General features: G+C 43.5%; 1 protein-coding gene across 1 annotated transcript in view; it reads right to left on the bottom strand.

Annotated features, from left to right (window-relative positions):
* Window positions 1–27,084, bottom strand: part of LOC126101470 (prisilkin-39-like) — a 41,887-nt gene that overhangs the window by 8,453 nt on the left and 6,350 nt on the right. The gene's annotated exons all lie outside the window — the stretch shown is intronic.

Here is a 27,084-nt window from a genome sequence, read left to right as displayed (position 1 = left end):
AGAGTATACAGACAACCAGTGAGAGGTTGATCGAGGCGCTGTCGGTAGCTGGTTTCAAGATCGCGAAAGCTGCCACAGTGTTAGTAAACACTTGTGGTTAGTCATTTCAGAACTATTTTGCATTGCAGTGCAGCCTTTCTTCATGGATTCGTTTTATGGCGAACGTAAAAGAAGTTGCTGTTGATCAATGAAGTGGTAGAACTGAGCTGAAATGCGCCCTGCTTACTGACTTCAAAAGCCTTGCTGAGAAGTATGATTTGCGTGAAGAACAATACACCAACTTTGATCAAGTAGCACTCTCTGACAATACACATTTTTGTCGTATATACAACATTTAAATTATCAAATATATGTTCCTAACTGAAATGGAGCTATGGTGAGCAGAGAGTGATGCATAGAGACGCTTGAAACGGTACTTACAGCGTGCAAAAATGACAGAAACCAGATGAAAGTTGTAAATCTGGCCCAAGCCCTTTTCATTGGCCACTGAAGAGCACTTGCCAGTAGTAGCAAGGGTCTGGTATCGACTGCACACGACGTGGATTCGTTTTCGGGATTCTGGAGAAGAATGAATCAAATCTGTGTTCGACCGTCAAGGTTTGGGTTTTCCGTAGTTACTCGAAATTAGTGAAGCAGGATGCCGGGATGGTTGGCTTGAAAGTCACATCCGATTTCCTCCGGTGCCTAACGTAATTCGACTTCTATGCAACCTATCTAAACAATTGGACGTCAACTCAGCGCTAAACCTTTATCTTTCTTTTCCATGTACTAACACATTTTCTTAATGGTAACAGCCATGTCAAACTTCATAGTATTTCATTGCCTCTGTGATACGTGGTGGGGAAAATAAAACCTGAACCGGAAAATATTTCCAGTACTTCCTGGTAAATCACAGCTGTGTATCTGACCGAGACTCCAACAGGACCTTTTCCTTCCGAAAGGCAAGTTTTAGTCTCGGTGAGACATACAGTTTTAATCTGCCATGAAGTCTCAATAACTAAACTCTTTGATCATGCCGAGCATCGGTCCTTCGGCAGCAACCAACTGCTAAACTCTGCTATCGCTAAGCCACAGTCACCTTGGCAGCAACCAGCTGCTAAATTCTCTGGTCTTGCTCAGCCACAGTCGCTTTGGTAACAACCAACTGCTACACTCTCTGGTCATTCCCAACTACCTTCACCATGCCAGCAACCAACAGTACGCAGATCAGACAGTAGTTTCTGCTCCCCTCATTCAAGCTAAGGCTTGTAACTTGCCAAAATGATATTGCACAGTATGTTAGTGTCATGTGTTGCCTCACTTCATTACACGAAGAATTACAGCCACGTATTAAGTTAAGATATGTGGATATGATAGCCTAATGTATTTTGATGTAGTATGTTTGTATGTATATTGTAGGAGAGAGAGGGAAATTCGGAAGAAAGTGAGAAGCTGCCATGTCTGGTGTCCGCCCCCAAAATCTCATCATCATCACTATCATCGTCATCATCATCATCATCATCATCATCATCACGTCTGGTGAAACCAGTATGCTTGCATATCCACACTACGCGCGGCACATTCATCTATTTCACATCTCGGCACATGAATTTAATAGTCCGTACCTTGTTAAAACTGGCCTAATGCTGTTCATTTATCATAATATTAATACGTGAACACGAAAACTGAAGTATCTATTTTTAATATTAATCATACTTTGACATAGAAGTGCACGGCCAGCCGATGTGGCCGAGCGGTTCTAGGGGCTACAGTCCGGAACCGCTCTGCTGCTACTGTCACAGGTTCGAATCCTGCCTCACATGTGTGTGATGTCCTTAGGTTAGTTAGGTTTCCGAAGTTCTAAGTCTAGAGGACAGGTGACCTCAGATATTAAGTCCCATAGTGGTTAGAGCCATTTGAACCGTTTTAGAAGTGCACGAAGAAAAAATAATGTGTATACACTGCACTTAGGCGTAGGAAAAGCAAGTAGACCCTATGATATTCGTAGCTCTGATGACACATTCTCTATCACACACTAAAATCTCCAGTACGTGAGCATCGAAAATTGAAGTGCGACCAACTTCTGTCCTGTATACCGATCAGGTGCTTTGGTAGATACGACACCAGAAATTAACGACGTTTTGTGGATCGCATTCTAGGGACGCTCATGTCATTTGGTCACATGGTGTCTACATCTACATCTACATCTATATGGATACTCTGCAAATCACATTTAAGTGCCTGGCAGAGGGTTCATCGAACCACCTTCACAATTCTCTATTATTCCAATCTCGTACAGAATGAACACCTATATCTTTCCGTACGAGCTCTGATTTCCCTTATTTTTTCGTGGTGATCATTCCGCCCTATGTAGGTCGGTGTCAACAAAACATTTTCACATTCGGAGGAGAAAGCTGGTGATTGGAATTTCGTGAGAATATTCCGTCGCAACGAAAAACGCCTTTCTTTTAATGATTTTCAGCCTAAATCCTGTATCACTTCTGTGACACTCTCTCCCATATTTCGCGATAATACAAAACGTGCTGCCTTTCTTTGAACTTTTTCGATGTACTCAGTCCTATCTGGTAAGGATCCCACACCGCGCAACAGTATTGTAAAAGAGGACGGACAAGCGTAGTGTAGGCAGTCTCCTTAGTAGTTCTGTTACATTTTCTAAGTATCCTGCCAATGAAACGCAGTCTTTTGTTAGCCTTCCCCACAACATTTTCTGTGTGTTCCTTCCAATTTAAGTTGTTCGTAATTGTAATTCCTAGGTATTTAGTTGAATTTACGGCTTTTAGATTAGACTGATTTATCGTGTAATCGAAGTTAAAAGCGTTCTTTTTAGATGTGGATAAACTCACACTTTTGGTTATGAAAGGTCAATTGTCACTTTTCGCATCATTTCAATATTTCTTCTAAAACGTTTTGCAGTTTGTTTTGATCTTCTGATGATTTTATTCGTCGATAAACGACAGCGTCATCTGCAAACAACCAAAGACGGCTGCTCAGATTGTCTCCCAAATTGTGTATATAGATAAGGAACAGCAAAGGGCCTATAATACTGCCATGGGGAACGCCTGAGTCGGCCGCGGTGGTCTAGCGGTTCTGGCGCTGCAGTCCGGAACCGCGGGACTGCTACGGTCTCAGGCTCGAATCCTGCCTCGGGCATGGGTGTGTGTGATGTCCTTAGGTTAGTTAGGTTTAAGTAGTTCTAAGTTCTAGGGGCCTTATGACCTAAGATGTTGAGTCCCATAGTGCTCAGAACCATTTGAACCATTTTTTGGAACGCCTGAAATCACTTCTGTTTTACTCGATGTTTTACCGTCAATTGCTACGAACTGTGACCTCTCTGACAGGAAATCGCAAATCCAGTCACATAACTGAGACGATATTCCACAAGCACGCAATTTTACTACGAGACGCTTGTTTGGAACAGTGTCAAAAGCCTTCCGGAAATCCAGGAATACGGAATCGATCTTAAATCCATTGTCAATAGCACTCAGCACTTCATGTGAATAAAGAGCTAGTTGTGTTTCACAGGAACGATGTTTTCTAAACCCGTGTTGACTGTTTGTCAATAGTCCGTTTCCTTCGAGGTAATTCATAATGTTCGAACACAATATATGTTCTAAAATCCTGCTGCATATCGACGTTAACGATATGGTCCTGTAATTTAGTGGATTACTCCTACTACCTTTTTTGAATATTGGTGTGACCTGTGCAACTTTCCAGTCTTTGGGTATGGATCTTTCTTCGAGCGAACGGTTGTATATGATTGTTAAGCATGGAGCTAACGCATCAGCATACTCCGAAAGGAACCTAATTGGTATACAGTCTGGACCAGAATATTTGCTTTTATTAAGAGATTTGAGTTTCTTCACTACTCCGTGGATATTTACTTCTACGTTACTCATGTTGGCAGCTGTTCTCGATTCGAATTCTGGAATATTTACTTCCTCTTCTTTTGTGAAGGCATTTCGGAAGGCTGTGTTTAGTAAATCTGCTTTGGCAGCACTGTCTTCGATAATATCTCCATTGTTATCGCGCAGAGAAGGCATTGATTGTTTCTTGCCGCTAACATACTTCACATATGACCAGAATCTTTGAATTTTCTGCCAGGTTTGGAGACAAAAGTTTCGTTGTGGAAACTCTTATAGGCGTCTCGCATTGAACTCCGCGCTAAGTTTCGAGCTTCTGTAAAGGATCGCTAATCTTGGGGATTTTGCGTCTGTTTAAATTTGGCATGTTTGTTTCGTTGTATCTGCAACAGTGTTCTAACCCATTATGTGTACCAAGGAGGATCAGCTCCGTCGTTTGTTAGTTTATTTGGTATGAACCTCTCAATTGCTGCCGAAACTATTTCTTTGGCTTTAAGCCACATCTGGTCTACACTTATATTATTAATTTAGAATGAGTGGAGATTGTCTCTCAGGAAGGCGTCAAGCGAATTTTCATCTTTTTTGAATAGGTATGTTTTTCGTTTATTCTTCGAGGATTTGGGGATTACAATATTCAGTCTCGCTACGACAATACTGTGTTCATTAATCCCTATATAGGTTTTGATGCTGGTTATTAACTCAGGATTATTTGTTGCTAATAGGTCAAGTGTGCTTTGACAATCGTTTCCTATTCTCGTGGGCTAATTGAACTAACTACTTGAAATAATTTTCAGAGAATGCGTTTAGCACAATTTCGGATGATATTTTATGCGTACTTCCGGAATTAAACATGTATTTTCGCCAACATATCGGGGTAAATTAAAATCACCACCAACTATTATCGTATGAGTCGGGTATGCGTTTGAAACCAAACTCAGGTTTTCTTTGAACCTTTCAGCAACTACATCATCTGAACTGGGAGGTCGGTAAAAGGATCCAATTATTATTTTATTTCGGTTGCCAACAATGACCTCTGCCCATACTAACTCACAGGAAGTATCTACTTCAATTTCGCGACAAGTTAAACTACTTCTAACAGCAACAAACACGCCACCGCCAACCGTGTTTAGACTATCTTTTCGGAACACCGTTAGGTTCTTCGCAAATATTTCGGCTGAGCTTATATCCGGCTTTAGCCAGCTTTCAGTGCCTATTATGATTTGAGCATCAGTGCTTTCTTTTAGCGCTTGGAGCTCTGGTACTTTCCCAACACAACTTCGACAATTTACAACTGTTATACCAATGGTTCCTGTATCTATGTTCTTCCTGTGTTCAGCCTGCACCCTTTGTGACTGAAGGCCATCTTGTGTTTTCCCGAGACCCTCTAACCTAAAAAACCGCCCAGTCCACGCCACACAGCCCCGTGTAGCCGCCTCCTGCGTATAGTGGACACCTGACCTATTCAGCGGAACCAGAAACCCAACCACCCTTTGGCGCAAGTCGAGGAATCTGCAGCCTACACGGTCGCAGAACCGTCTGATCCTCTGATTCAGACCCCACTCGGCTCTGTACCAGAGGTCCGCAATCGGTCCTGCCGACTATGCTGCAGCTCTGCTTTCATCTTGCAAGCAACACTGGCAGCCTTTACCACTTCTGTTAGCCACTCGAAACCAGAGAGAATGTCTTCTGATCCAAAGCGACACTCATCGTTGGTACCGACGTGAGCAAACACCTGCAGTTGACTGCACCCTGTGCTCTTCATGGCATCCGGGAGGACCGTTTCCATATCTGGAGTGACTCCACCCGGTATGCACATGGAGGGCACATTGGTTTTCTTACCCTCCTTGTCAGCCAAGTCCCTAAGGGGCCCCATAACGCGCTTAATTTTGGAGCTCCCAACTACCAGTAGTCCCACCCTCTGCGATTGCTTGGACGTTGCAGGCTGAGTGGTTCCCTCTGAAACAGGACAGGCAACAGCATCTGGCTCAGCGACAGTGTCAGCCACAGACAGCACCTGGAACCTGTTTGTCAGACAAAGCGGGGAGGCCTTACCTGCGGCCGCCTGGGAAGCCTTTCGCCGCCTGCTTCGCCCTGGGGCGACCTCCCACTCGACCACAGGTGAGGGGTCAGTCTCAGTGCGAGCACTAACTATGTTGGCCACTGGTGCGGACTAATCGGGGGACTCTGACGCGCTGGACGTCCGTAGGTTCCCCACGGCCGGCCCACAACAGTGGTGCCCAGCCACTGCAGCCTCAAGCTGGGTAACCGAAGCCATCACAGCCTGAAGCTGAGAGCGATGTGTCACCAACTCAGGTCGCATCCGCACACAACAATCGCAGTCCCTGTCCATACCAAAGACCGTGGAAAACTAAACTATGTAGAATAACGGATTATCAGCACATGCTGCGCAACTCTAATGTAGGTCCAGACGAAAACGCATGAACTGTGTCTAGTTATGCAGATATTCAAGAACCTAACTACCGAAGCACTCAGGTAAAACTAAATAATCTGCCCCTGATAAGGAACTTGTAATATATCACAAATCAAATGTTCAAATGTGTGTGAAATCTTATGGGACTTAACTGATAAGGTCATCAGTCCCTAAGCTTACACACTACTTAACCTAAATTATCCTAACGACAAACACACACACACCAATGCCCAATATACCACAAAATCGGTTTACTTTCTGACGCAAACGAAAACGCGAGAACTGTGGCTATTAGATTTTAAATTTATACGCAGAAACTCAAGAAATTAAACTATTAAAGCACACAGATGATATAATAAATTCGCTCCTGGTTAGGATCTCGTAAACGTCACAAAAGAGGTTTACTTATCTGTTGCTGCGACTGTCGCGGTCGTCTACTACTGTGTTCATGGTGTCATATGGCTTTGGCGCCAGAGCATTCGTGTCATGTCACATGGTTTATTTGCAGTGCCACACGCATACAGGGCAGCTACAATGCGACAACAGCTACGCTGATTATGCTGATAGCTGATAGTAATGAAGTCCGTAAATTGAGGCATCATTGTTTCAATCACTTTTCTATAAGAGTAGATTCGTGGTCATTTGCCGCCGTTACCAAAAAATTTGAAGTAAGTACCTAATATTTAATTTCTTCATTTTGAATAACTACGACTTCCACCTTCACTTATTATATAGAATCTGTTTTTATGTCTAGAAAAACACTACTGCATTAAAAATGAATTCAAACTGAGGCAGTCATCTGTTGAAACTGTAAGCCCACAGTCAGACAGGACTTCAAACCAGCAAAAATGTTCCACCTCTGTAGCAGAACGACACAAAATATCACCGGACGATGTTATCAGTGTGCCTTCATATTTCGTTGCACAATACTCGAGGTAGCCACTAGCCAGGTAGTGAAATACTTACTGCAGAACAGTAAGTCCTTCTTCGATAGCAGATCCTTCTGGTGCAGATTCAAGAGGAAAGTTCGTATGCTGGAGCTATCTTTCATCATCTGTCATTTCCAGTGCGTCCACCATGTCAGACAAAATTCTTTTGAACAGATGTGACGTGAAAAAATTCGTCACTGTCATCTGACTCTACCTAAGTTTAATTTGACGGAGGAATATCGGGAACATTGTGCTCCAAGAACACCAACCGTAATCGATGTTTCATTACTAGTGGCGAAGGATGCAATTGTAAATGACCATATTTAAAAAAAAAAAAATCCAATGAGTCTTGGTTCGATCACACAGTTAGAATGTATTTCATCTGCAGTGGCTGAACGTCTAAAACAGCACAAACAACAAGTGAAGAGTCGTTATTACGCTTGTTTGGAATGGGAGCAAACGATTTGTACTGCCTACATGCTTTTTTCCGCACACTCGTACAGTTCTCTTAATAATCTTTCCTGAATATCCTTGTGCATCTCATAACCACATGGTAATGTGTTCTGTTCGTTGAATCTTCGGGGATTCAACATGTCAAATGCGTCGGTTGAAGTTGAAAAAAATTGCTGCTTTCACTTCTTCGGGCATCATGACATTGAGATGAATTTGTGACAGTTCAGGATACTACTTCATTTCGCTCCAATCTAATGAGAGCAGTCTTTTTACAACAGACTTATTAACAGTTTTCTTTTTGGAAATTTTATGCCATCGTCCAGAAAGTGGTATCTCATTAATTTGAATAAATGTGGAACATCTGAAAACACCCAGATTCATACTGTGGATTTGAAAAACAGGACTTTGGTACATTAAGACCTTTCCACACAGATCAATTTTTTGTGCCGGGGTCTCACACTACCGCAACAAAATTTTAGACATCTTGTATGGAGCAGACAATAGGGTTTAAATGATCAGTTGTCATCTGTGTGTCAAAATCAAAGAAGATTGGTTGCTCCCATCCTGAAAACAAACCGCGTACTATACTATACTATAACACAATAGTGTGCAGCTCTACAACACGATCTTCAATAGATTCGTATGTAAACTGCTGCTACACTCACTTCGAAGAAGGAGAGCACACATACACGTTTAACTTTTGAAATACAGGGTACTGGGCATTCATTAGTTGCAAAACATCTGTAAGCACACCAGGAATTCGTCTAGAAGAGGGTATGTACATCTTTTCAGTGTTGATAGTCCGGAAGTGGTAAAATAACCTGATTTCTTAAAAACAAATAACACTTCCTAGAAATAACACGAAGAGTAATTGCTTTGCAAATGTAACAGATGTCTTCTCTTTGTCACTTAGCTTGTTTCTTTACACTCAACAAGCAGTTTATCTGAGTTCTTGAAAACAGTTTTGTTAATATACTCATGCTCATAAGTTAAGGATAATGCTGATACATGGTGAAACAACGCTCTGGTGGGCAGTTTGCGGGTTTAAATCACCTAGGGGTATGACCATGCGGTGCATTTGACCTGCGGTCGTCGCACGGTGGTGCTGGCAGCAGTCCACATACGCAGAGGTGTGTTGGTGCATGTCGGAGTACGGTGCAGCGAGTAAGTGTGCAGACGTTTTCAGACGTGCTAATGGTGACTGTGTGTTGAAAGTGGCTCAAAGAACACATATTGATGACGTTATGAGGGGTAGAATACTAGGGCGACTGGAGGCTTGTCAAACACAGCAGGTCGTAGCACTGGCCCTCCGTGTGCCACAAAGTGTGATCTCAATATTATGTCAACGATTCCAGCAGAGAGGAAACGTGTCCAGGCGCTACAGTACGGGACGTCCACAGCGTACAACGCCACAAGAAGACCGATATATCATCATCAGCGCCCGTAGACGGCCACGGAGAACTGCAGGTAGCCTTGCTCGGTTCCTTACCGCAGCCACTGGAACAGTTGTCTCCAGACACACAGTCTACAGACGACAGAATAGACATGGTTTATTCGCCCGGAGACCTGCAAGGTGCATTCCACTGACCCCTGGTCATAGGAGAGCCCGTAAAGCCTGGTGTCAAGAACACGGTACATGGTCATTGGAACAGCGGTCCCAGGTTATGTTCACGGACGAGTCCAGGTATAGTCTGAACAGTGATTCGTGCCGGGTTTTCTTCTGGCGTGAAGCAGGAACCAGGTACAAAAATGGTTCAAATGGCTCTGAGCACTATGGGACTCAACATCTGTGGTCATTAGTCCCCTAGAACTTAGAAGTAATTAAACCTAACTAACCTAAGGACATCACACACATCCATGCCCGAGGCAGGATTCGAACCTGCGACCGTACCGGTCACGCGGTTCCAGACTGAAGCGCCTAGAACCGCACGGCCACACCGGCCGGCAGGAACCAGGTACCAACCCCTTAAATGTCCTAGAAAGGGACCTGTATGGAGGTCTTGGTTTGATGGTGTGGGGTGGGATTATGATTAGTGCACGTACACCCCTGCATGTCTTTGACAGAGGAACTGTAACAGGTCAGGTGTAATGGGACGTAATTTTGCACCAATATGTCCGCCTGTTGAGGGGTGTAGTGGGTCCCACCTTCCTCCTGGTGGATGATAACTCACGACCCCACCGAGCTGCCATCGTGAAGGAGTACCTTGAAACAGAAGATATAAGGCGAATGGAGTGGCCTGCTTGTTTTCCAGACCAAAACCCTATCGAGCACGTCTGGGATGCTCTCGGTCGACATATCGCTGCACGTCTTCACATCCCAAGGACTCTTCAGGAGCTCCTACAGGCACTGGAGCAAGAATGGGAGGCTGTACCCAAGCAGCTGCTCGACCACCTGATCCAGAGTATGCCAACCTGTAGTGCGGCGTGTGTACGTGTGCATGGTTACCATATCCCATATTGATGGCGGGGTACATGAGCAGGAAGGAGTGGCGTTTTGTAGTTGCCACCAATACCGTGGACTTACAGATCCGTGTCGTCTGTGCTCCCTATGTGCCTACGCTATTAGCGCCAGTTTTGTGTAGTGCCACGTTGTGTGGCACGACTTCTGCAATTATCCTTAATTTATGAGCATGAGTGTATTTCACTTACCTTTCTGCGCACTTGCTTCTTTTGACACTTTAGCTGATGTTTTATTCTCTCAATACAAACTTTCACTTTTAGTCTCAAGCGCTTTTCGCTATACCTCAGGTTTCCGCACATAACAGTCAGTCTGCAGTTCTTTTACTCTAATTCTTCTACGCCTTTGCTGAGTTCACTGATATGTTTGTTGTAGATGTTGTTTCGTCTACTTTTCCTTTATTGCGAGACAGATTAGCTGGGTGCTGAAGTGCACTTTTCATTGTGTATGTTGCCTGAATCGTGACTGTCCGGTTGGGAGAAATTATATCATCTGCATTCGAATTACCACTTACGCTGGGAACACTTTCTGGTACACATACACTCCATACTGCGTCTGGTTTAAGCATTTTCCTCCGTGGTAGATCAACAAATTCTCCTCGCAAGACAAGGATGTAATGATCAGCCGTGAAATTTAACGAACATACTGTTGACGTTGTAACAATGAAGCAATGTTTTCGGTGGCTCTTCGTAATCCAGACTTTCTGCAGTTGAACGTCTTTTGGGAACGAATGGTAGATTATATCCGAACTTCTTGTCTTCCTACTGTATGACAGACATACCGTAACACACAGCCAGGCATTTTAAGATAAAACTTTTATTAGATGCAGCAAAAAACAACAATCTAAAGCAAACAACAACACAACACTGTTACGCACCTCGTAACTCAACGGAGCTGCGTGCTCGTATGTGGTCCTACGATGACGTCATGCACAGAACGACAAAATGTTCAGCGCTCTTCGCATGCTAAATGGGCTCCTCTGTTCAGGTAAAACTGGGGAAACAAGAGAAAGTTTTAGCTGGATCCCTTTACGGACATGAGACATAAGATTTCAAAATGGGATGTGTCTGAAGCAAAAATTCTCTCTGCAGATAGACAGAAACCGAGCGTGCCGGCTAAAATTCAGAAAAAGTTATCTCAGCAGATAAATACTGTCTCTGTTAAATCAACAGCCAACAAAAGTGACTAAAGTTTATCCAACAGGTTCTACTAATCCTAGCACACACAGACTTGGAATTAAGTCTATAAGAAGAGCCAATAGTGTTGTGATAGAAGCCGAAACTGCGAGAAATTGCAAGCAAAAACCAGTAAAATTCCACACGTACGAAGTGAAGCCAGTCGAAATAAAAGGCCACGTCTAATTATGTATAATGCGGCGCAAGACATGACAAATGAAGAGCTGCTAGAGTCTATCCGTCAACAGAACGTGATGGAGCATCTCGCAGAGAATGACTTCTAAAAGTACGTCATAACTGCACTTAAAACAGATCCTAGAGATAAAGACGCTGTACAAAACGTAACAGAAGTTAAATCATCGAGTACACAAATTTTTGTTAGATAAACAAAAGTTATACGATGGCTTCAGAGGACTGAATGTGAACAAACTGGAAGTACCTAAATGTCTTAAATGCTGCATGTTAGGTCACACCGACATATCATGCTCAACATAACAAGTTTGCTCCCGTTATGCAGACAGGAGAAATACCCTCAGACTTCAAGAAGAAAATAATAATTCCAATCCCAAAGAAAGCAGGTGTTGACAGATGTGAAAATTACCGAACTATCAGTTTAATAATCCACGGCTGCAAAATACTAACACGAATTCTTTACAGACGAATGGAAAAACTGGTAGAAGCCAACCTCGGGGAAGATCAGTTTGCATTCCGTAGAAATGATGGAACACGTGAGGCAATACTGGCCCTACGACTTATCTTAGAAAATAGATTAAGGAAAGGCAAACCTACGTTTCTAGCATTTGTAGATTTAGAGAAAGCTTTTGACAAAGTTGAATGGAATGCTCTCTTTCAAATTCTGAAGGTGGCAAGGGTAAAATACAGGGAGCGAAAGTCTATTTACAATTTGTACAGAAACTAGATAGCACTTATAAGTCGAGGGGCATGAAAGGGAAGCAGTGGTTGGGAAGGGAGTGAGACAGGGTTGTAGCCTATCCCAAATGTTATGCAATCTGTATATTGAGAAAGCAGTAAAGGAAACAAAAGAAAAATTCGGAGTAGGAATTAAAATCCATGGAGAAGAAATTAAAACTTTGATGTTCGCCGATGACATTATAATTCTGTCAGAGACAGCAAAGGACCTGGAAGAGCAGCTGAACGGAATGGACAGTGTCTTGAAAGGAGGATATAAGATGAACACCAACAAAAGCAAAAGGAGGATAATGGAATGTAGTCGAACCAAATCGGGTGATGCTGCGGGAAATACATTAGAAAATGAGACGCTTAAAGTAGTAAATGAGCTTTGCTATTTGGGGAGCAAAATAACTAATGATGGTCGACGTAGAGAGGATATAAAATGTAGACTGGCAATTGCAAGGAAAGCGTTTCTGAAGAAAAGAAATTTGTTAACATCGACTATAGATTTAAGTGTCAGGAAGTCGTTTCTGAAAGTATTTGTATGGAGTATAGCCTTGTATGGAAGTGAAACGTGGACGATAAATAGTTTAGACAAAAAGAGATGGTTCAAATGGCTCTGAGCACTATGGGACTTAACTTCTAAGGTCATCAATCCCCTAGAACTTAGAACTACTTAAACCTAACTAACCTAACGACATCACACACATCCATGCCCAGGCAGGATTCGAACCTGCAACCGTAGCGTTCGAGCGGTTCCAGACTGTAGCGCCTAGAACCGCTCGGCCACCCCAGCCGGCAGACAAAAAGAGAATGGAAGCTTTCGAAATGTGGTGCTACAGAAGAATGCTGAAGATTAGATGGGTAGATCACATAACTAATGAGTAGGTATTCAATAGAATTGGAGAGGAGAGAAATTTGTGGCACAACTTGACTAGAAGAAGGGATCGCTTGGTAGGGCATATTCTGAGGCATCAAGGGCTCACCAGTTATTGGAGGGCAGCGCGGAGGGTAAAAATCGTAGAGGGAGACCAAGAGATGAATACACTAAACAGATTCAGAAGGATGTAGGTTGCAGTAGGTACTGGGAGATGAAGAACCTTGCACAGGATAGAGTAGCATGGAGAGCTGCATCAAACCAGTCTCTGGACTGAAGACCACAACAACATGCAGATAACGGTCGCAACAGAAAGACTGTCGAAATACCGAAGTTCATTTCATGTCTTAAAAGGGAAAAAACAATGCTCATATGAACGGAAAGAAAACTGTGGTACTTTCCTCTTCCTCCTAGAGAAAGATAAATGTTGTGCTGATTACGGAACTTGAATATTTTTGACTGTGGCACAACTAATTTCCAAAATTCACATATACGCAGTAGATTTCAAACTGAGAGCAACTGATAGATGCACGAGTCACATTGTACGAGCGCAAAGAACAGGGCAGAGCAATTGCGTGGCCCGTGCAACTTCGTATCTCACATCCTTAGGAAGCTCGAAATAATGTATATCACAAGATGCTACCTGCTGTAATCATTAACTAAGCTGAACACCATTACAACGAAAATACTGACTACGTGTACATCTACATCTGCTGCAACAAAAAGTCTGTATCAGACATTTCGGGATCTGAAGAAGAAAGTTTTAAAATGGGCAATGTTTCAGGTTGATCATCTATTTAGAATAAACGAAATTGAAGAGTAACCTGTCGAAATTCGAAAGCTATGACGGCTGTCATAATGCAGAGTTGGATTGCGATACACATGGCAGGCAGAACCTCCTAATCCAGGGCGCAACATCGGTAGCGCGGTAAGGCAAAATTCACTTCGTGTATGTACTACCCTCAACTACTGCTGGGCTACCTGGACACACTGTACCAATGACATACACATACGTGACACGGTAACATCTGATTCACCTGAAACACCGGAGACGATACCGAGTACACGGAGCACTGCTCCTGGCAACAGCAGTCCACTGCTCGTAAGCAGACGTCACGCTGTTTGGTTTAATCACATCATTGTATCGGAGTTACTATGCGCCTCTGGCGCTTGTGGCTAATAGAACAAATGGAAAAAACGTCATGGTTCTCGATTGATAGACGAACGCTTGGGCGCACGACGAGACAGAATACACTCTGCTCCTAGCGAACATAAAATCCAAACAAAACTTTGCGCGCAGAACTAGGTGTATGTGGATATAGAACGGAACGTCAGGCTGGGTCGGCTGGAGGGTTCCATAATTCTCCAAACAACCACGAAATTTTTAACACGTTTTGCGAACTCAAAAGGATACAATTACCTTCTGAACGCCATAAGCAGTTAATAGCATTTTTCTTAAGTGAAATAAGCTCCCTACAGATATTAAAGACGTCTGCAGTATACTCAGGAAATTCTTTTCGCACCTAGATGAAGTTTTAGATCTTGAACAGGCGTACAAAGAATTGTTTAAGGCCCATGAGCGATCGACCGCACCGTGCCTTCACTTAAACGCTGTGTCCATACAAGCTACGTTTATCAGCATCAGATTCCTGCAGATCAAAGCTATGCACAGCGCATCGAAAATAAAGGGGCCGCGGAAGATCACAGAGGAAATGGGTGCTGATTTCCTGCTATTCCATGAACCTTAAGGGAGAAATGGAAAATTTTCGTAGTTGTCGACACACGTGACGACAATAGTTTGGCACCAGAATGCCAAAGCAGCAATCACTATTCCCAGCCATAGATGCCTTGTCACTAGTGTCACCAGTTATGCGGTAAGCATGCTGTAACATTAGAAATGTTTACTCCTCCATGCAAGGTCAAAAATGGCTCTGAGCACTATGGGACTTAACATCTATGGTCATCAGTCCCCTAGAACTTAGAACTACTTAAACCTAACTAACCTAAGGACATCACACAACACCCAGCCATCACGAGGCAGAGAAAATCCCTGACCCCGCCGGGAATCGAACCCGGGAACCCGGGCGTGGGAAGCGAGAACGCTACCGCACGACCACGAGATGCGGGCTCCATGCAAGTGGATTAACACCTGCATATACACTCCTATATTATTGATCTGTGCCATGACAAATTAAAGCTGCACCAATATACAGTCGTAGTGGATATCACGTAACAGGGACCGATGCGAACGCAAATTCGGTAATTTGGCACAGCAGAACCACAATGGAACGTGGTGTAATCCTACAAGACTTAAACTGAAGACTATACCAGACAGTGATCAAGAAAGAAGGGCAGCCTAGTTCATTTGCCAGTGCCGCTGCACAGACAAATAAAGATTACCCTGAAAAATCGGGCATTTGTTACTACTTTATATACTGAAGCGCCAAAGAAACTGGTATAGGCATTCGTATTCGAATACAGAGATATGTAAACAGGCAGAATACGGTGCTGCAGTCGGCAACGCCTGTATGAGACGGCCAGTGTCTGGCGCAGCTGTCAGATCGGTTACTACCGCTACAATGGCAGGTTATCAAGATTTAAGTGAGTTTCAACATGGTGTTATAGTCGGCGCACGAGCAATGGGACACAGCATCTCCGAGGTAGCGATGAAGCGGAAATTTTCCCGTACGACCATTTCACTTGTGTAGCGTGAATATCAGGAATCCGCTACGACATTAAAGCTTCGAGGCCGCTGCGGCCGGAAAAAGATCCTGCAAGAACGGGACCAACGACCACTGAAGAGAAACGTTCGACGTTACAGAAGTGCAACCCTTCCGCAAATTGATGCGGTTTTCGGTGTTGGGCCATCAACAAGTGTCAGCGTGCGAAACATTCAACGGAACATCATCGATATGGGCTTTCGAAGCAGAAGGCCCACTCGTGTACCCTTGATGACCACACGACACAAAGCTTTACGCCTCGCCTGGGCCCGTCAACACCGACATTCGACTGTTTATGACTGGAAACATGTTGCTGGTCGGATGAGTCTCGTTTCAAATTGTATCAAGCGGATGGACATGTACGGGTATGGAGACAACCTCGTGAATCCATGAACCCTGCATGTCAGCAGGGGGTTGTTCAAGCTGGTGGAGGCTCTATAATGGGGTGGGTCGTGTGCGATTGGAGTGATATGGGGCTTCTGATACGTCTAGATACGACTCTGACAGGTGATAGGTACTTAAGCCTCCTGTCTGATCACCTACATCGATCCATGTCTATTGTGCATTCCGACGAACTTGAGCAAGTCCAGCAGGAAATTGTGACACTCCACACGCCCAGAATGGCGAGAGTGGCTCCAGGGACACTCTTCAGAGTTTAAACCCTTCCGCTGGCCATCAAACTCCCCAGATATGATCAACTATTCAGCGTATCTTGGATGCAACGTGCTGTTCAGAAGAGATCTCCACCCCCTGGTACTCTTACTGATTTATAGACAGCCCTGCAGGATTCATGGTGTCAGTCCCGTCCAGCACTACTTCCGACGTTAGTGGAGTTCATGCCACGTCATGTTGCGGCACTTCTGCGTGCTCGCGGGGGTCCTACGTGATATTAGACAGGTATACCAGTTTCTTTGGCTCTTCAGTATACCTTAGGAGGTAAAAAACACATGACTTTTAACGACCACAGTCTCATAATCTCCGAGACCCAAACAGTAACTGAAAATTCTAGAAATAGTAAAGGCCATATAGAATTGGAACGCTGGGTTTGAAGAGAGAAAATTCTAACGTACATATTGGTGACAGAGTTTCTTTCAACCTGGACCATTTACCTGGAAATTCTGACCTTCAGGCGCCTGATATTACCGAGCTTCTTTAGAAGGTGCAGGGAAAGCACAGCCCGGAAAAGGGCTGTTCTTAAGACAACTTGGAACAGATATCTGACAGAGTTGCGCACAATTGTTCGTAACGCAAGGAGGAAAGGGACAGGCGTCAGAGATAGATGGCTAAATATGTACCAACATATTAAGACTAGATTTGAGACACTAAGAAGGATTACTGGGTGCGCTTAATGTATTAACAACTGACGTGAGACTTTTGAGCTCAGCCGTAAGACCTTCGTCCACCCTTCTGAAGACCGATGGAAAAATGACAAATGGCTGGAGGGCCTTCGTTAAATATTTACTAAACACACTTTAGACAGATAACTCTGCAAATGCAGACAACAACCATCAATCGGTGCTCCGTTGCCACATGAATTTTGAACATGCTGAGAACCGTGTCCTGCTCCCGTTTGCAGCAGCGATAGCCATGGTAAAACGTGGAAAAGCACTGGGTGCAGATTGTATCTGTTCGGAGGTGATACAGGAAGTAGATCCAAACATAGTGGCATGTTTAACACGTTTGCTGAACGAGGCACTGAGAGAGAGTAGGATATCGAGAACTTGGAAATCTGAACTTGTAGACCCCGCGGACCCAAAGAGCTTGTAACCTCCCAACAGTAAAATTGTTTCCGTAACCTCGGAATAAAATTGTGACTATCCTTCCAATAAAATTGTGACTCATATATAACCTTTCAATAATTAACTGACTGTGAATCTAAAGTGGTAAATCTGGACGTCAGCAATGCTGCGTCATGGCCCTGGAAAGTCATTCTGAATAAACTGAAAATTCTTACCTCAATTATGTCACCGGATAACGCGTATATATCTGCTCCTATAAGAAATTTTTCTGGCACAGCCCAGTGCAATGCTGGCCACTAGATTTTGTTATGTATAAAAAAAACTGATTTTATTTACGATAGTTGGCATGACTATGGATAGGAGAAGTTAGTAAAAACTTTAAATTGAGATTAATGACTGTCAAAAGTTATCTTTATAAGAAAGATTACTATTATTGAAAAATTATTGAAAAATATTTACATGTGTCTTTGATATAACAATAGTACAAAATGAGTTGTTCCAAATTGCATATGCGAGCGGCAATAAATAATAATAATTTTTGCTTTTACCTTATACTATATCTCTCAGGCACCGTCATCGTTCTCCACGACCGGTCTTGGTAATTCCATATAGGGCATAAGTGCTCTCTGTGAGCTGTACTACTAGACAAATGCTCTTTAAGAGTGACCTGAGCCAACCGCCCGACTGAGAGCTACTACTACTACTGCTGCCGACACTGCTCTCTGGTCTGAGATTCTATTGTAGTTTACATATCGCAAGCAGCGCGTGAGCAGTCCGTCGATGTTACATCTGCTCGAGTGCGCTCGCAATCAATTCCTTAGTCATGGGCCTCTTACAAGCTGTAGAGCTATATATATTTAAAGAACAAGTTAGCGGAACTTCAGAAGTGGGTACTCTGTAAGTGTCTTCAAGAGCACAGAGGACCTGAGGGTCTCAGCACATATTAGTTTGACTTCCGCAAACGAAAATCGATAGATGACGCCACTAATCCGGCTTTCCAAATAGTGGACAGAATAAACAATAAATATTGTGCATTTCCAGCATGCTGGGATGACGGCTAGTTTCGGGTTTTTAATCATAATCCATTCTCTAATCTCCTTGACTCAGCCCATTCTTAAATCATCGTGAGGAAACTTGGAAGGATTGTAGCTCTTCCACTGTAGGCCTGTACGTGTGTTTTACGGGGGTAATTAGTTGCTGCTCACGAGGATAATTACTATTAATAAATTAAATTTATTTCCGAATATTTATTTCCGAGTACGAGTATGATTTTAGATTGGTTTTAGTTGACTGGTGTTTGTGATACAGCATTTTACAGGGATATCACATTCTTGACGAACTACCAGTGCAGATAACGAGGAGTATTTTTGAGTTAGTAACCGTTACGTATTTGTGCTGCAGCATACCGCGTAACTGTTCTGGCTGTATCCGTTTCTCTCTTCTCTTTCCTCCTATTGTCATACCACTTTAGTACGTGGGGTAGCACCCCTACGTAATGATGCGTGGTGGCAGAGTAAAAAATGGTCTTCTTTTAGATATAGGCCAAAAGGGTGCTACTAAGGGTGGAAAAATGTGTTAATTAATACGTTATAAGCCATTAAGAATTCAATATTTGTTAATGTTGTTAATGGTTGTTACTGTCATTTTCATTTTCAAACACAAGGTCTTCTTGATTATGAAAAAATGAAATTTGGATTCATTAAAAAAATCTGTTTTCAGATTTGTGATTCATTTTAAAACTTGTCGTGTTTTCATTGTAAAAGTTAAAACTGGTTTTATTATAAGGTTTTGTTTTATACTATTTGTTTGGTCTGGCCTAACCTTGCTTGCAAAACATGGTTCATGTAGTGCTTCGGTACGCCAAGTGTGCCACTGTGCTTATTGTCTTATTCATAAATTAACTTCTTGTTTCGATTTAAGGAATCTATATTAAGGGGTTCACCACCCTGCTGGAGCAAATGTAATCTCGATGTATTGCTCGCTTGTTAAAATGCCAATTCACAGGCAGTGCCTGAGACATAAAATACGTTTGCCCCTGGCAAAAGAGAGCTGCAATAGAGGCGCAGGTAAGAGCAGTCTCTGCGGAAGTTGCAGTCGCTCTCTGCTACAGTGTAGTTGTAGTCTGTCGCTGGTACAGCGCAGTTTACAGTTAGTAGTTGTTAAAGTCGCAGTGCAGAACAAATGTGTTTATGTGATTGCGGGAATTGACGTCGGAATCTGCGGGCCACGGAACCTGCAGTTCAATAACTTTTGTGTGCGTAAGTAACAGAGGAAAGATTGAGGACAATATTTCAAGATGATTCTCAAAAATGGTGCACCCAACGTGATTGCAGAACAGCACCGAAATCGGCGTCGCATCTAGGAATAAGGATAATTTCCCGTTAGCAGCGTGGCAACCAAAAGAATCCATGACATACAGTCGTTAAAGTTACAATATTTCTTCTCGAGCTCAGCAGGTTTAAACCTGCAGTTCCGTGGAGTAGCTGATAATCACTCCTAGAAATGTGTGAGGAAACTATAGTGAATAAAAAGCCTATATACATATTCCAGGAGGCGGCAAGTCCACACTCTTTCCCCGCCCCCCCCCCGACCTTGACCCTTGAGGAAGTCTGTGGTTCTATTTCAGAGTTCACTAGTTTTATTGTCTAGTTTATATCCACTATCAGCAATTTTTTAATTACCTATGTGTTTCATTTTACCATTATTAACTGGCTGGTGTTCTCCTTTTTGGTACTAAGAATAAAAAATACACAGGTATTATATCATATGAGTGTTAATAACGCTAATGGAACGAATCAAGCTCCAAACATGCCACAGACACAGAGAAAGTTAAGCAAAGGAACTGCATAAAGGCAGAAATTTCAACCTAGATGAATATCCAGCGTTCCCCAGGTATGTATTTCTACCAGTCTTCTAGTACTCTTTCTCTACTACCCCCTGTCTCCGTCCATGTCCTCCACCCCGCAGTTTCTGTCCATGTGGGCTGCATTTCCTGTTCCCACCTCCATCTGTCAAATTGCTCCTGCTCGCTATGTCAATCTGCTCCCTTCCCCTCTGCCCATCTGCTCTCCTCCCACTAATTTCATCCCCTCCTTCCCTTCTCTTTATCGGTCTCCTCCTCCACATCCACCTTCCCCTCTCCTGTGTCTACCTCCTTTCCCCCTTCCCTTTTCATATGCTCCCCTTTCCTTTCTGTGTTCATCCAATCTTCTCCCCTCTCTCTGTCCATCTTCTCCTCTTCCCTCCTCTGTTCTTTTGCCCCTCCCCTGACTCTATCTATCTCCTTCTCCACCTATCTGTGCCTATTTCCTCCGTCTCCCTCGCTGTCTGTTCACCTCCTCGTCCTCCTTTCTCTGTTCACGTTTCCTCACTTACCCCAACGGAAAGCTGGTGGTTGTTACCCCAACAGTATATCTTTCCAGATTGTAAAATCTACACCAGATTTGTTGAAATTGTTCCCGATAAGCTTCTTATCCGTGGCATTAATCGCATACGCACATGTCAAATGTACAGGGTATATGAAAAGAATCAGCCGATTTACAGAAAATCATAACTATTATGTTATTTGAGATATGTGTGCGAACAACGTAGTGTTGGAAAGAGCAAACTCTTGAGTTTTACATGGTTCCCGCTAGGTAGCAGCAGTTTGCGCCCACTTCCGTTCTAGTGAAAATGGTGTCGGGACAACAGAACGCGTTTTGCTTTTTACGTTTTCGGTCAACGCGGTCAGTAATAACTGTTCACCCACACTTTCGTACTAGTTATGGTGTGGATTCTCCTACACCACAGAGTATTAACGATGGCATGAACAATAGCGAGATACAGGTTCTTTGTGTCAAGGCAAATGACAATACCGCCACCGAGTGCCTGTCACAGACGTCGAACGCATCCGCCACAGTTTCACGAGGAGTCCACAGAAATCCGTTCACCGTGCACCTCGGTAGCTCATCAAGCCCTCGATGTCCGTCTGGCGTGTGTTGCGTCGACGTTTATACACGAAACCGTACAAAATTCAGTTACTGCAAGTTCTTCGTGAAGGTGACAAACAACAACCTGTGGAGGTCTGTAATTTCGTTCTTGGCAAGATGGAGGCTGACATTTTTCTTCCACACTTAGGTTTTAGTGGCGAGGCAACATTCCATTTAAATGGAAAACTGAATCGTCATAAAGTGAGAATATGGAGTACGGAACAACTATATGAAGTTGTACAACATGAGAGGAAGTCTCCACAAATTAATGTGTTTTGTGCAGTTTCACGAGAAAAGGTGTATGGCCCATTTTTCTTTCCCAAGAACACTGTTACAGAAAACACATATCTCGTATGCTTGAGAGCTATATTTTCCCACAGTTGCAGACTGATTTGAACTACTTCATTTACCAATGGGATGGGGCACCGGCACACTGGAATCTGGAAGTGCAGGAATTTTTAAATCAAAGGATTAGTGAACGATTGATCGGTCGCACTGGACGAAATGATTCAGCCTTACATTGCTGGCATCCAAGGACACCGAACATGACTGTATGTGAATATTTGTTGTGGAGGCTTATAAAACACTCTGTATATGTGCCTCCATTACCAACAACGTCTGCAGCTCTTGGTCTAGGGGCTAGAATTGCTGCCTGTGGATCACGGGGTCCCGGGTTCGATTCCCGGCCGGGTTGGAGATTTTCTCTGCCCGGGGACAAGGTGTTTGAGTTGTCCTCATCATTTCATCATCATCATCATTTGTGAAAGCGAGTAGATTGGATTGTGAAAAGAAAATGTACTCCGTAAAAATTGGGACTTCGTACTGGCGCTGACAAAAAAACGGTTCAAATGGCTCTGAGCACTATGGGACTTAACAGCTATGGTCATCAGTCCCCTAGAACTTAGAACAACTTAAACCTAACTAACCTAAGGACATCACACACATCCATGGCCGAGGCAGGATTCGAACCTGCGACCGTAGCGGTCGCGCGGTTCCAGACTGAAGCGCCTAAAACCGCTCGACCACACTGGCCGGCGGGCGCTGACGACCGCGCATTTAAGCACCCCACAAATCAAACATCATCACCAACAATAATGAATGAAATGATACATCGCATAGCGGCAGCTGTGAAAGCTGTAACCCAAGACATGCTGCAGTGATTTGTACCGCATTGACATATGCCATGCACCTCAAAGGGGGCCTATTGGACACTTGTAAAAAGGTAAGAAAAAATCTTTTGGAGTTTCCTGTTCACCAAAACACAAAATTCATTGTACATGTTTATTAGTTTCAGAAATATACAGTTCCAAATCCGATAATTCTTTTTGGTACACCCTGTGTTTCACGCATGGCGTCGTATCTCCTGAACTGTACGTTGTACAATGATATGATTTTGCAGGTATATTCAGTGGTATATGAGCGTACTGTTGGCGAAATGTGTTACGAATAGAATTAGTAGCAACGAAGGAATAAATTAAACGGTTACGCAATATTCACCAGTTTCTCGCCGATCTCACTGATTATGGCGTAACATCTCCTGAGATAAGTGTCGGGAATGATATATTTTTCTAGGAAAATTCAGCAGAGTATGTGTATACTGTCTGTGTGCGTATTGTGTTGAGAATAGTTAGTAACAAATTGAAACGTCATGTATGATGCGGCAGTTTTTCAGCAGCTCTGTACTTGACGTCGTATCTCCTGACTATGTGTCACAGAATGATGTATTTTTGTAGCTACCTTCAGTGGAAAATGTGGACACTGATACTAAAATGTAGACTTTCACAGCCGGAAATATCATGTCCATTATAATTATCCGGGCTGTTATGCCGTGGTCGGTTGATGAATTCTGTGGTGATTCCCAACGTTTCGTCTCCGACTGCGGGAGACATTTTCAAGGGGGTCCGTAGCTCGATGGAAGGTCCAACACACACACTGGCTCGCTACTGTCAGGACCCCCTTGAAAATGTCTCCCGCAGTCGGAGACGAAACGTTGGGAATCACCACAGAATTCATCAACCGACCACGGCATAACAGCCCGGATAATTATAATGGACAATGTGGATACTGTCTGCGAAAAATATTGCTAATGGCGGCAGCAGCAAGGAGGTAATAAATTTAAGCATGCTGCATGATGGATAAATTTTTAAAGCATTCAGTGTCTATGACGTCATACTTCCTGAAGTGTCATGCTTCATGTGACATTTTTACTGCATGAACACTGAAAATGTAGTAAGCAATAGCTTTTTAGCTCTCATCTTTCAGCTTACTAAAGATCTGAAATTATGTGTAAAGTTTGTGGCAGGTCTAAGCGCTCTCATTCTCAAATGCTGGGTGACCTGATTATGGGTATTCTCATGCTGTGGGCTACGTTGTTTGTTCACCCCCCACACTCACCCCTTTGATAGGTGGATGGTTCTTATCCCCACAGTGATTTTTTACAGACAGTAAATGATGTGTGTACCAGGTTTGGTTGAAATTGGTCCAATGGCTTTGGAGGAGACGTGCACCATTCCTACATACGTGCATCCATTTTTATAATTTGTGCGCATTATGGTGAACTGAGCAAGTTAAAATTTGTGTCAGTTGTGTACACACTATGTGATCAAAAGTATCCGGACACACCAAAAAACATACTTTTTTCATGTCATGTGCATTGTGCTGCCACTTGCTGCCAGGTACTCCATATCAGCGACCTCAGTAGTCTTTAGACATCGTGAGAGAGCAGAATGGGACACTACACGGAACTCACGGACTTCGAATGTGGTCAGGTGATCGGGTATCACTTGTGTCATACGTCTGTACGAGAGATTTCCACACCCCTAAACATCCCTAGGTCCACTGTTTACGATGTGATAAGTGGAAACGTGAAGGAACACGTAGAGCACAAAGGCATACAGGCTGACCCCGTCTGTTGACTGACAGAGAGCGCCGATAGTTGAAGAGGGTCGTAATGTGTATCAGGCAGACATCTATTCAGACCATCACACAGAAATTCCAAACTGCATCAGGATCCACTGTAAGCACTATGACAGGCGGGAGGTGAGAAAACTTGGATTTCATGGTCGAGCGGCTGTTCATAAGCCACACATCACGCCGGTAAATGCCAAACGACGCCTTGCTTGGTGTAACGAGCGAAAACATTGGACGATTGAACTGCGGAGAAACGTTGTGTGGAGTGACGAATCGCGTTACACAATGTGGCGATCCGATGACAGGGTATGGGTAAGGCGAATGCCCGGTGAACGTCATCTGCCAGCGTGTAGTGCCAAGAGTAAAATTCGGAGGCGGTGGTGTTATGGTGTGGTCATGTTTTTCATGGAGGGGGTTTACACCCCCTGTTGTTTTGCGTGGCGCTATCACAGCACAGGCCTACTACACTGATGTTTTAAGCACCTTCTTGCTTTCTGCTGTTGAAGAGGAATTCGGGGATGGCGACTGCATCTTTCAACACGATCGAACACTTGTTCATAATGCACGGCCTGTGGCTGAGTGGTTACACGATAATAACATCCCTGTAATGGTCTGGCGTGCACAGAGTCCTGACCTGAATCCCACAGAACACCTTTGGGATGTTTTGGAACGCCGACTTCGTGCCAGGCCTCTCCGACCGACATCGATACCTCCCCTCAGTGCAGCACTCCGTGATGAATTGGCTGCCATTCCCCAAGAAACCTTCCAGCACCTGAATGAACGGATGCTTGCGAGAGTGGAAGCTGTCATCAAGGTTAAGTGTGGGCCAACACCATATCGAATTCCAGTATTACCGATGGAGGCCGCAACGAACTTATAAGTCATTTTCAGCCAGGTATCCGGATACTTCTGATCACATAGTGTATATGTTTGAAAACACATAATAAAAGGAGAAGCTGGTTGCAGAGATGATGTGCGAGGCGTGTTTTCTAAGTAAGGTGCGTTTGAACGTAAGTACACAACGAAAGGTTATTTCAAAAAAGTAATTTTTTTTAGAAAGTAAATACTTCACTCTGTTTTTCGGCATAGTTGCCAAGTTTGTTGAAACACGTTAACACCCCTGTCAACCAATTTTAAAATACCCTCTTCGTAAAAATTTGCCGCCTGCTCCGATAACCAAGACATCACTGCCGTTTTCACTTCGACGTCATCATTATAACGGTTGACAGGCTAGGGAAGATCTGGACAGGTTAAGGAGGGAGAAGGGCAAAGAGAGGTGGGAAGTGGCAACAGGTAGTAGAAGGAACAGGCCTAGAACAAAGTCTGACAGTTTTGTGGTGAATGTCAAAAATAAGTTTGACCTGTTGCTTCAGTTAGAAACTGATGAGCCTCAAGCAGAGGTAGATGTAGACAGGACACAACAAACTTTCAATAGGAAATTGAAAAAGAATGTAGGAAAGCCATCGAAAAGGAAGAAAGTTTTGTTGTTAGGTAGTTCTCATGCCAGAGGTGTAGGCCAACTTCTGCAGGAGGAATTAGGACCAGAATACCAGGTCACAAATTTTTTCAAACCAAGTGCTAGTCTGGATCAGGTGACAGAGGATTTAGGTTCACTCTGTAAAGGATTTACCAGGGAAGACACCGTGGTTATTGTGGGAGGGCCAGGGAACAGCATCGACAGAGATCCTGGGTACACTATAGAGTGTGACCTGGTAAAGATTGCGTCGGCATCGAGACACACCAATGTTGAATTTGTATCTGTCCTGAGACGCCATGACCGGCCTCATTTGAACTCTTCTGTTGGGAGAGTTAATTTGGAGTGGGAACGGCTGCTTGGGTCGGGTGCGGGGGCTCATTTTGGTGTGGTTCCTGTTGATTCTCTCAGTAGGTGGGACTATACCAGGCACGGCCTACATCTCAACAGGAAAGGGAAGGGGAAACTGGCTGGGGTAATAGCAGGAAATTTAAGGGGGGGAGGCACTGCCATGAATGGTAAAATACCAGTGGTTACAGGTGTTGGAGCAGCACCTTTTTTAGGATAGGTAAGACAGAAAGATGTCAAGTTCTACGAGAGGTCAGGATTGAAACAAATCTTCAGTTTAGGAAAGAACAACAGCACAATTCTAGCACACTGGATCACCAATCACAGCTGTCAATTATAAATTTTCACCAATCACCAGAAATTTTATCTCCACCAAGTTGTATCTCAGTCCTAGGTAATTGCACTGATGAATTAAAGTCACCCAACCCAGTTGACATAATCTGCCTCCCTGAACACCATGTGACCACTGGTATAGCAACTAGGCCTAAGCACAATGAGAAACTCAGACAGGAGAGTACTGCAAATCTTAGAATAAGGAAAGGTTCTCATAAAAGTATAATTAAAAATAATGTAAGTATATTTCATCAAAATATTGGGAGTTTAAAGAATAAAATAGATGAGCTTCTGGTTTGTTTAGAAGATTTAGAAGCTGAGGATGAAATAGATATACTATGCCTGTCTGAGCATCACATTGTTACTGATATGGATAAGGTAAATGTAAGTGGATATAAGCTCTCTGCACATGTAATGAGAGAAAATATGGAGAAAGGAGGAGTTGCCATATATGTCAAAAGTTATCATTGTGCAAAAAGTATAGAAACAAAAAAGTT

The sequence above is a fragment of the Schistocerca cancellata genome, chromosome 9 (assembly GCF_023864275.1).
Source record: "Schistocerca cancellata isolate TAMUIC-IGC-003103 chromosome 9, iqSchCanc2.1, whole genome shotgun sequence".
Lineage (NCBI taxonomy): Eukaryota > Metazoa > Arthropoda > Insecta > Orthoptera > Acrididae > Schistocerca > Schistocerca cancellata.
Note: the sequence above shows the minus strand (reverse complement) of the source record. Positions and strands in the feature narration are given on the sequence as shown.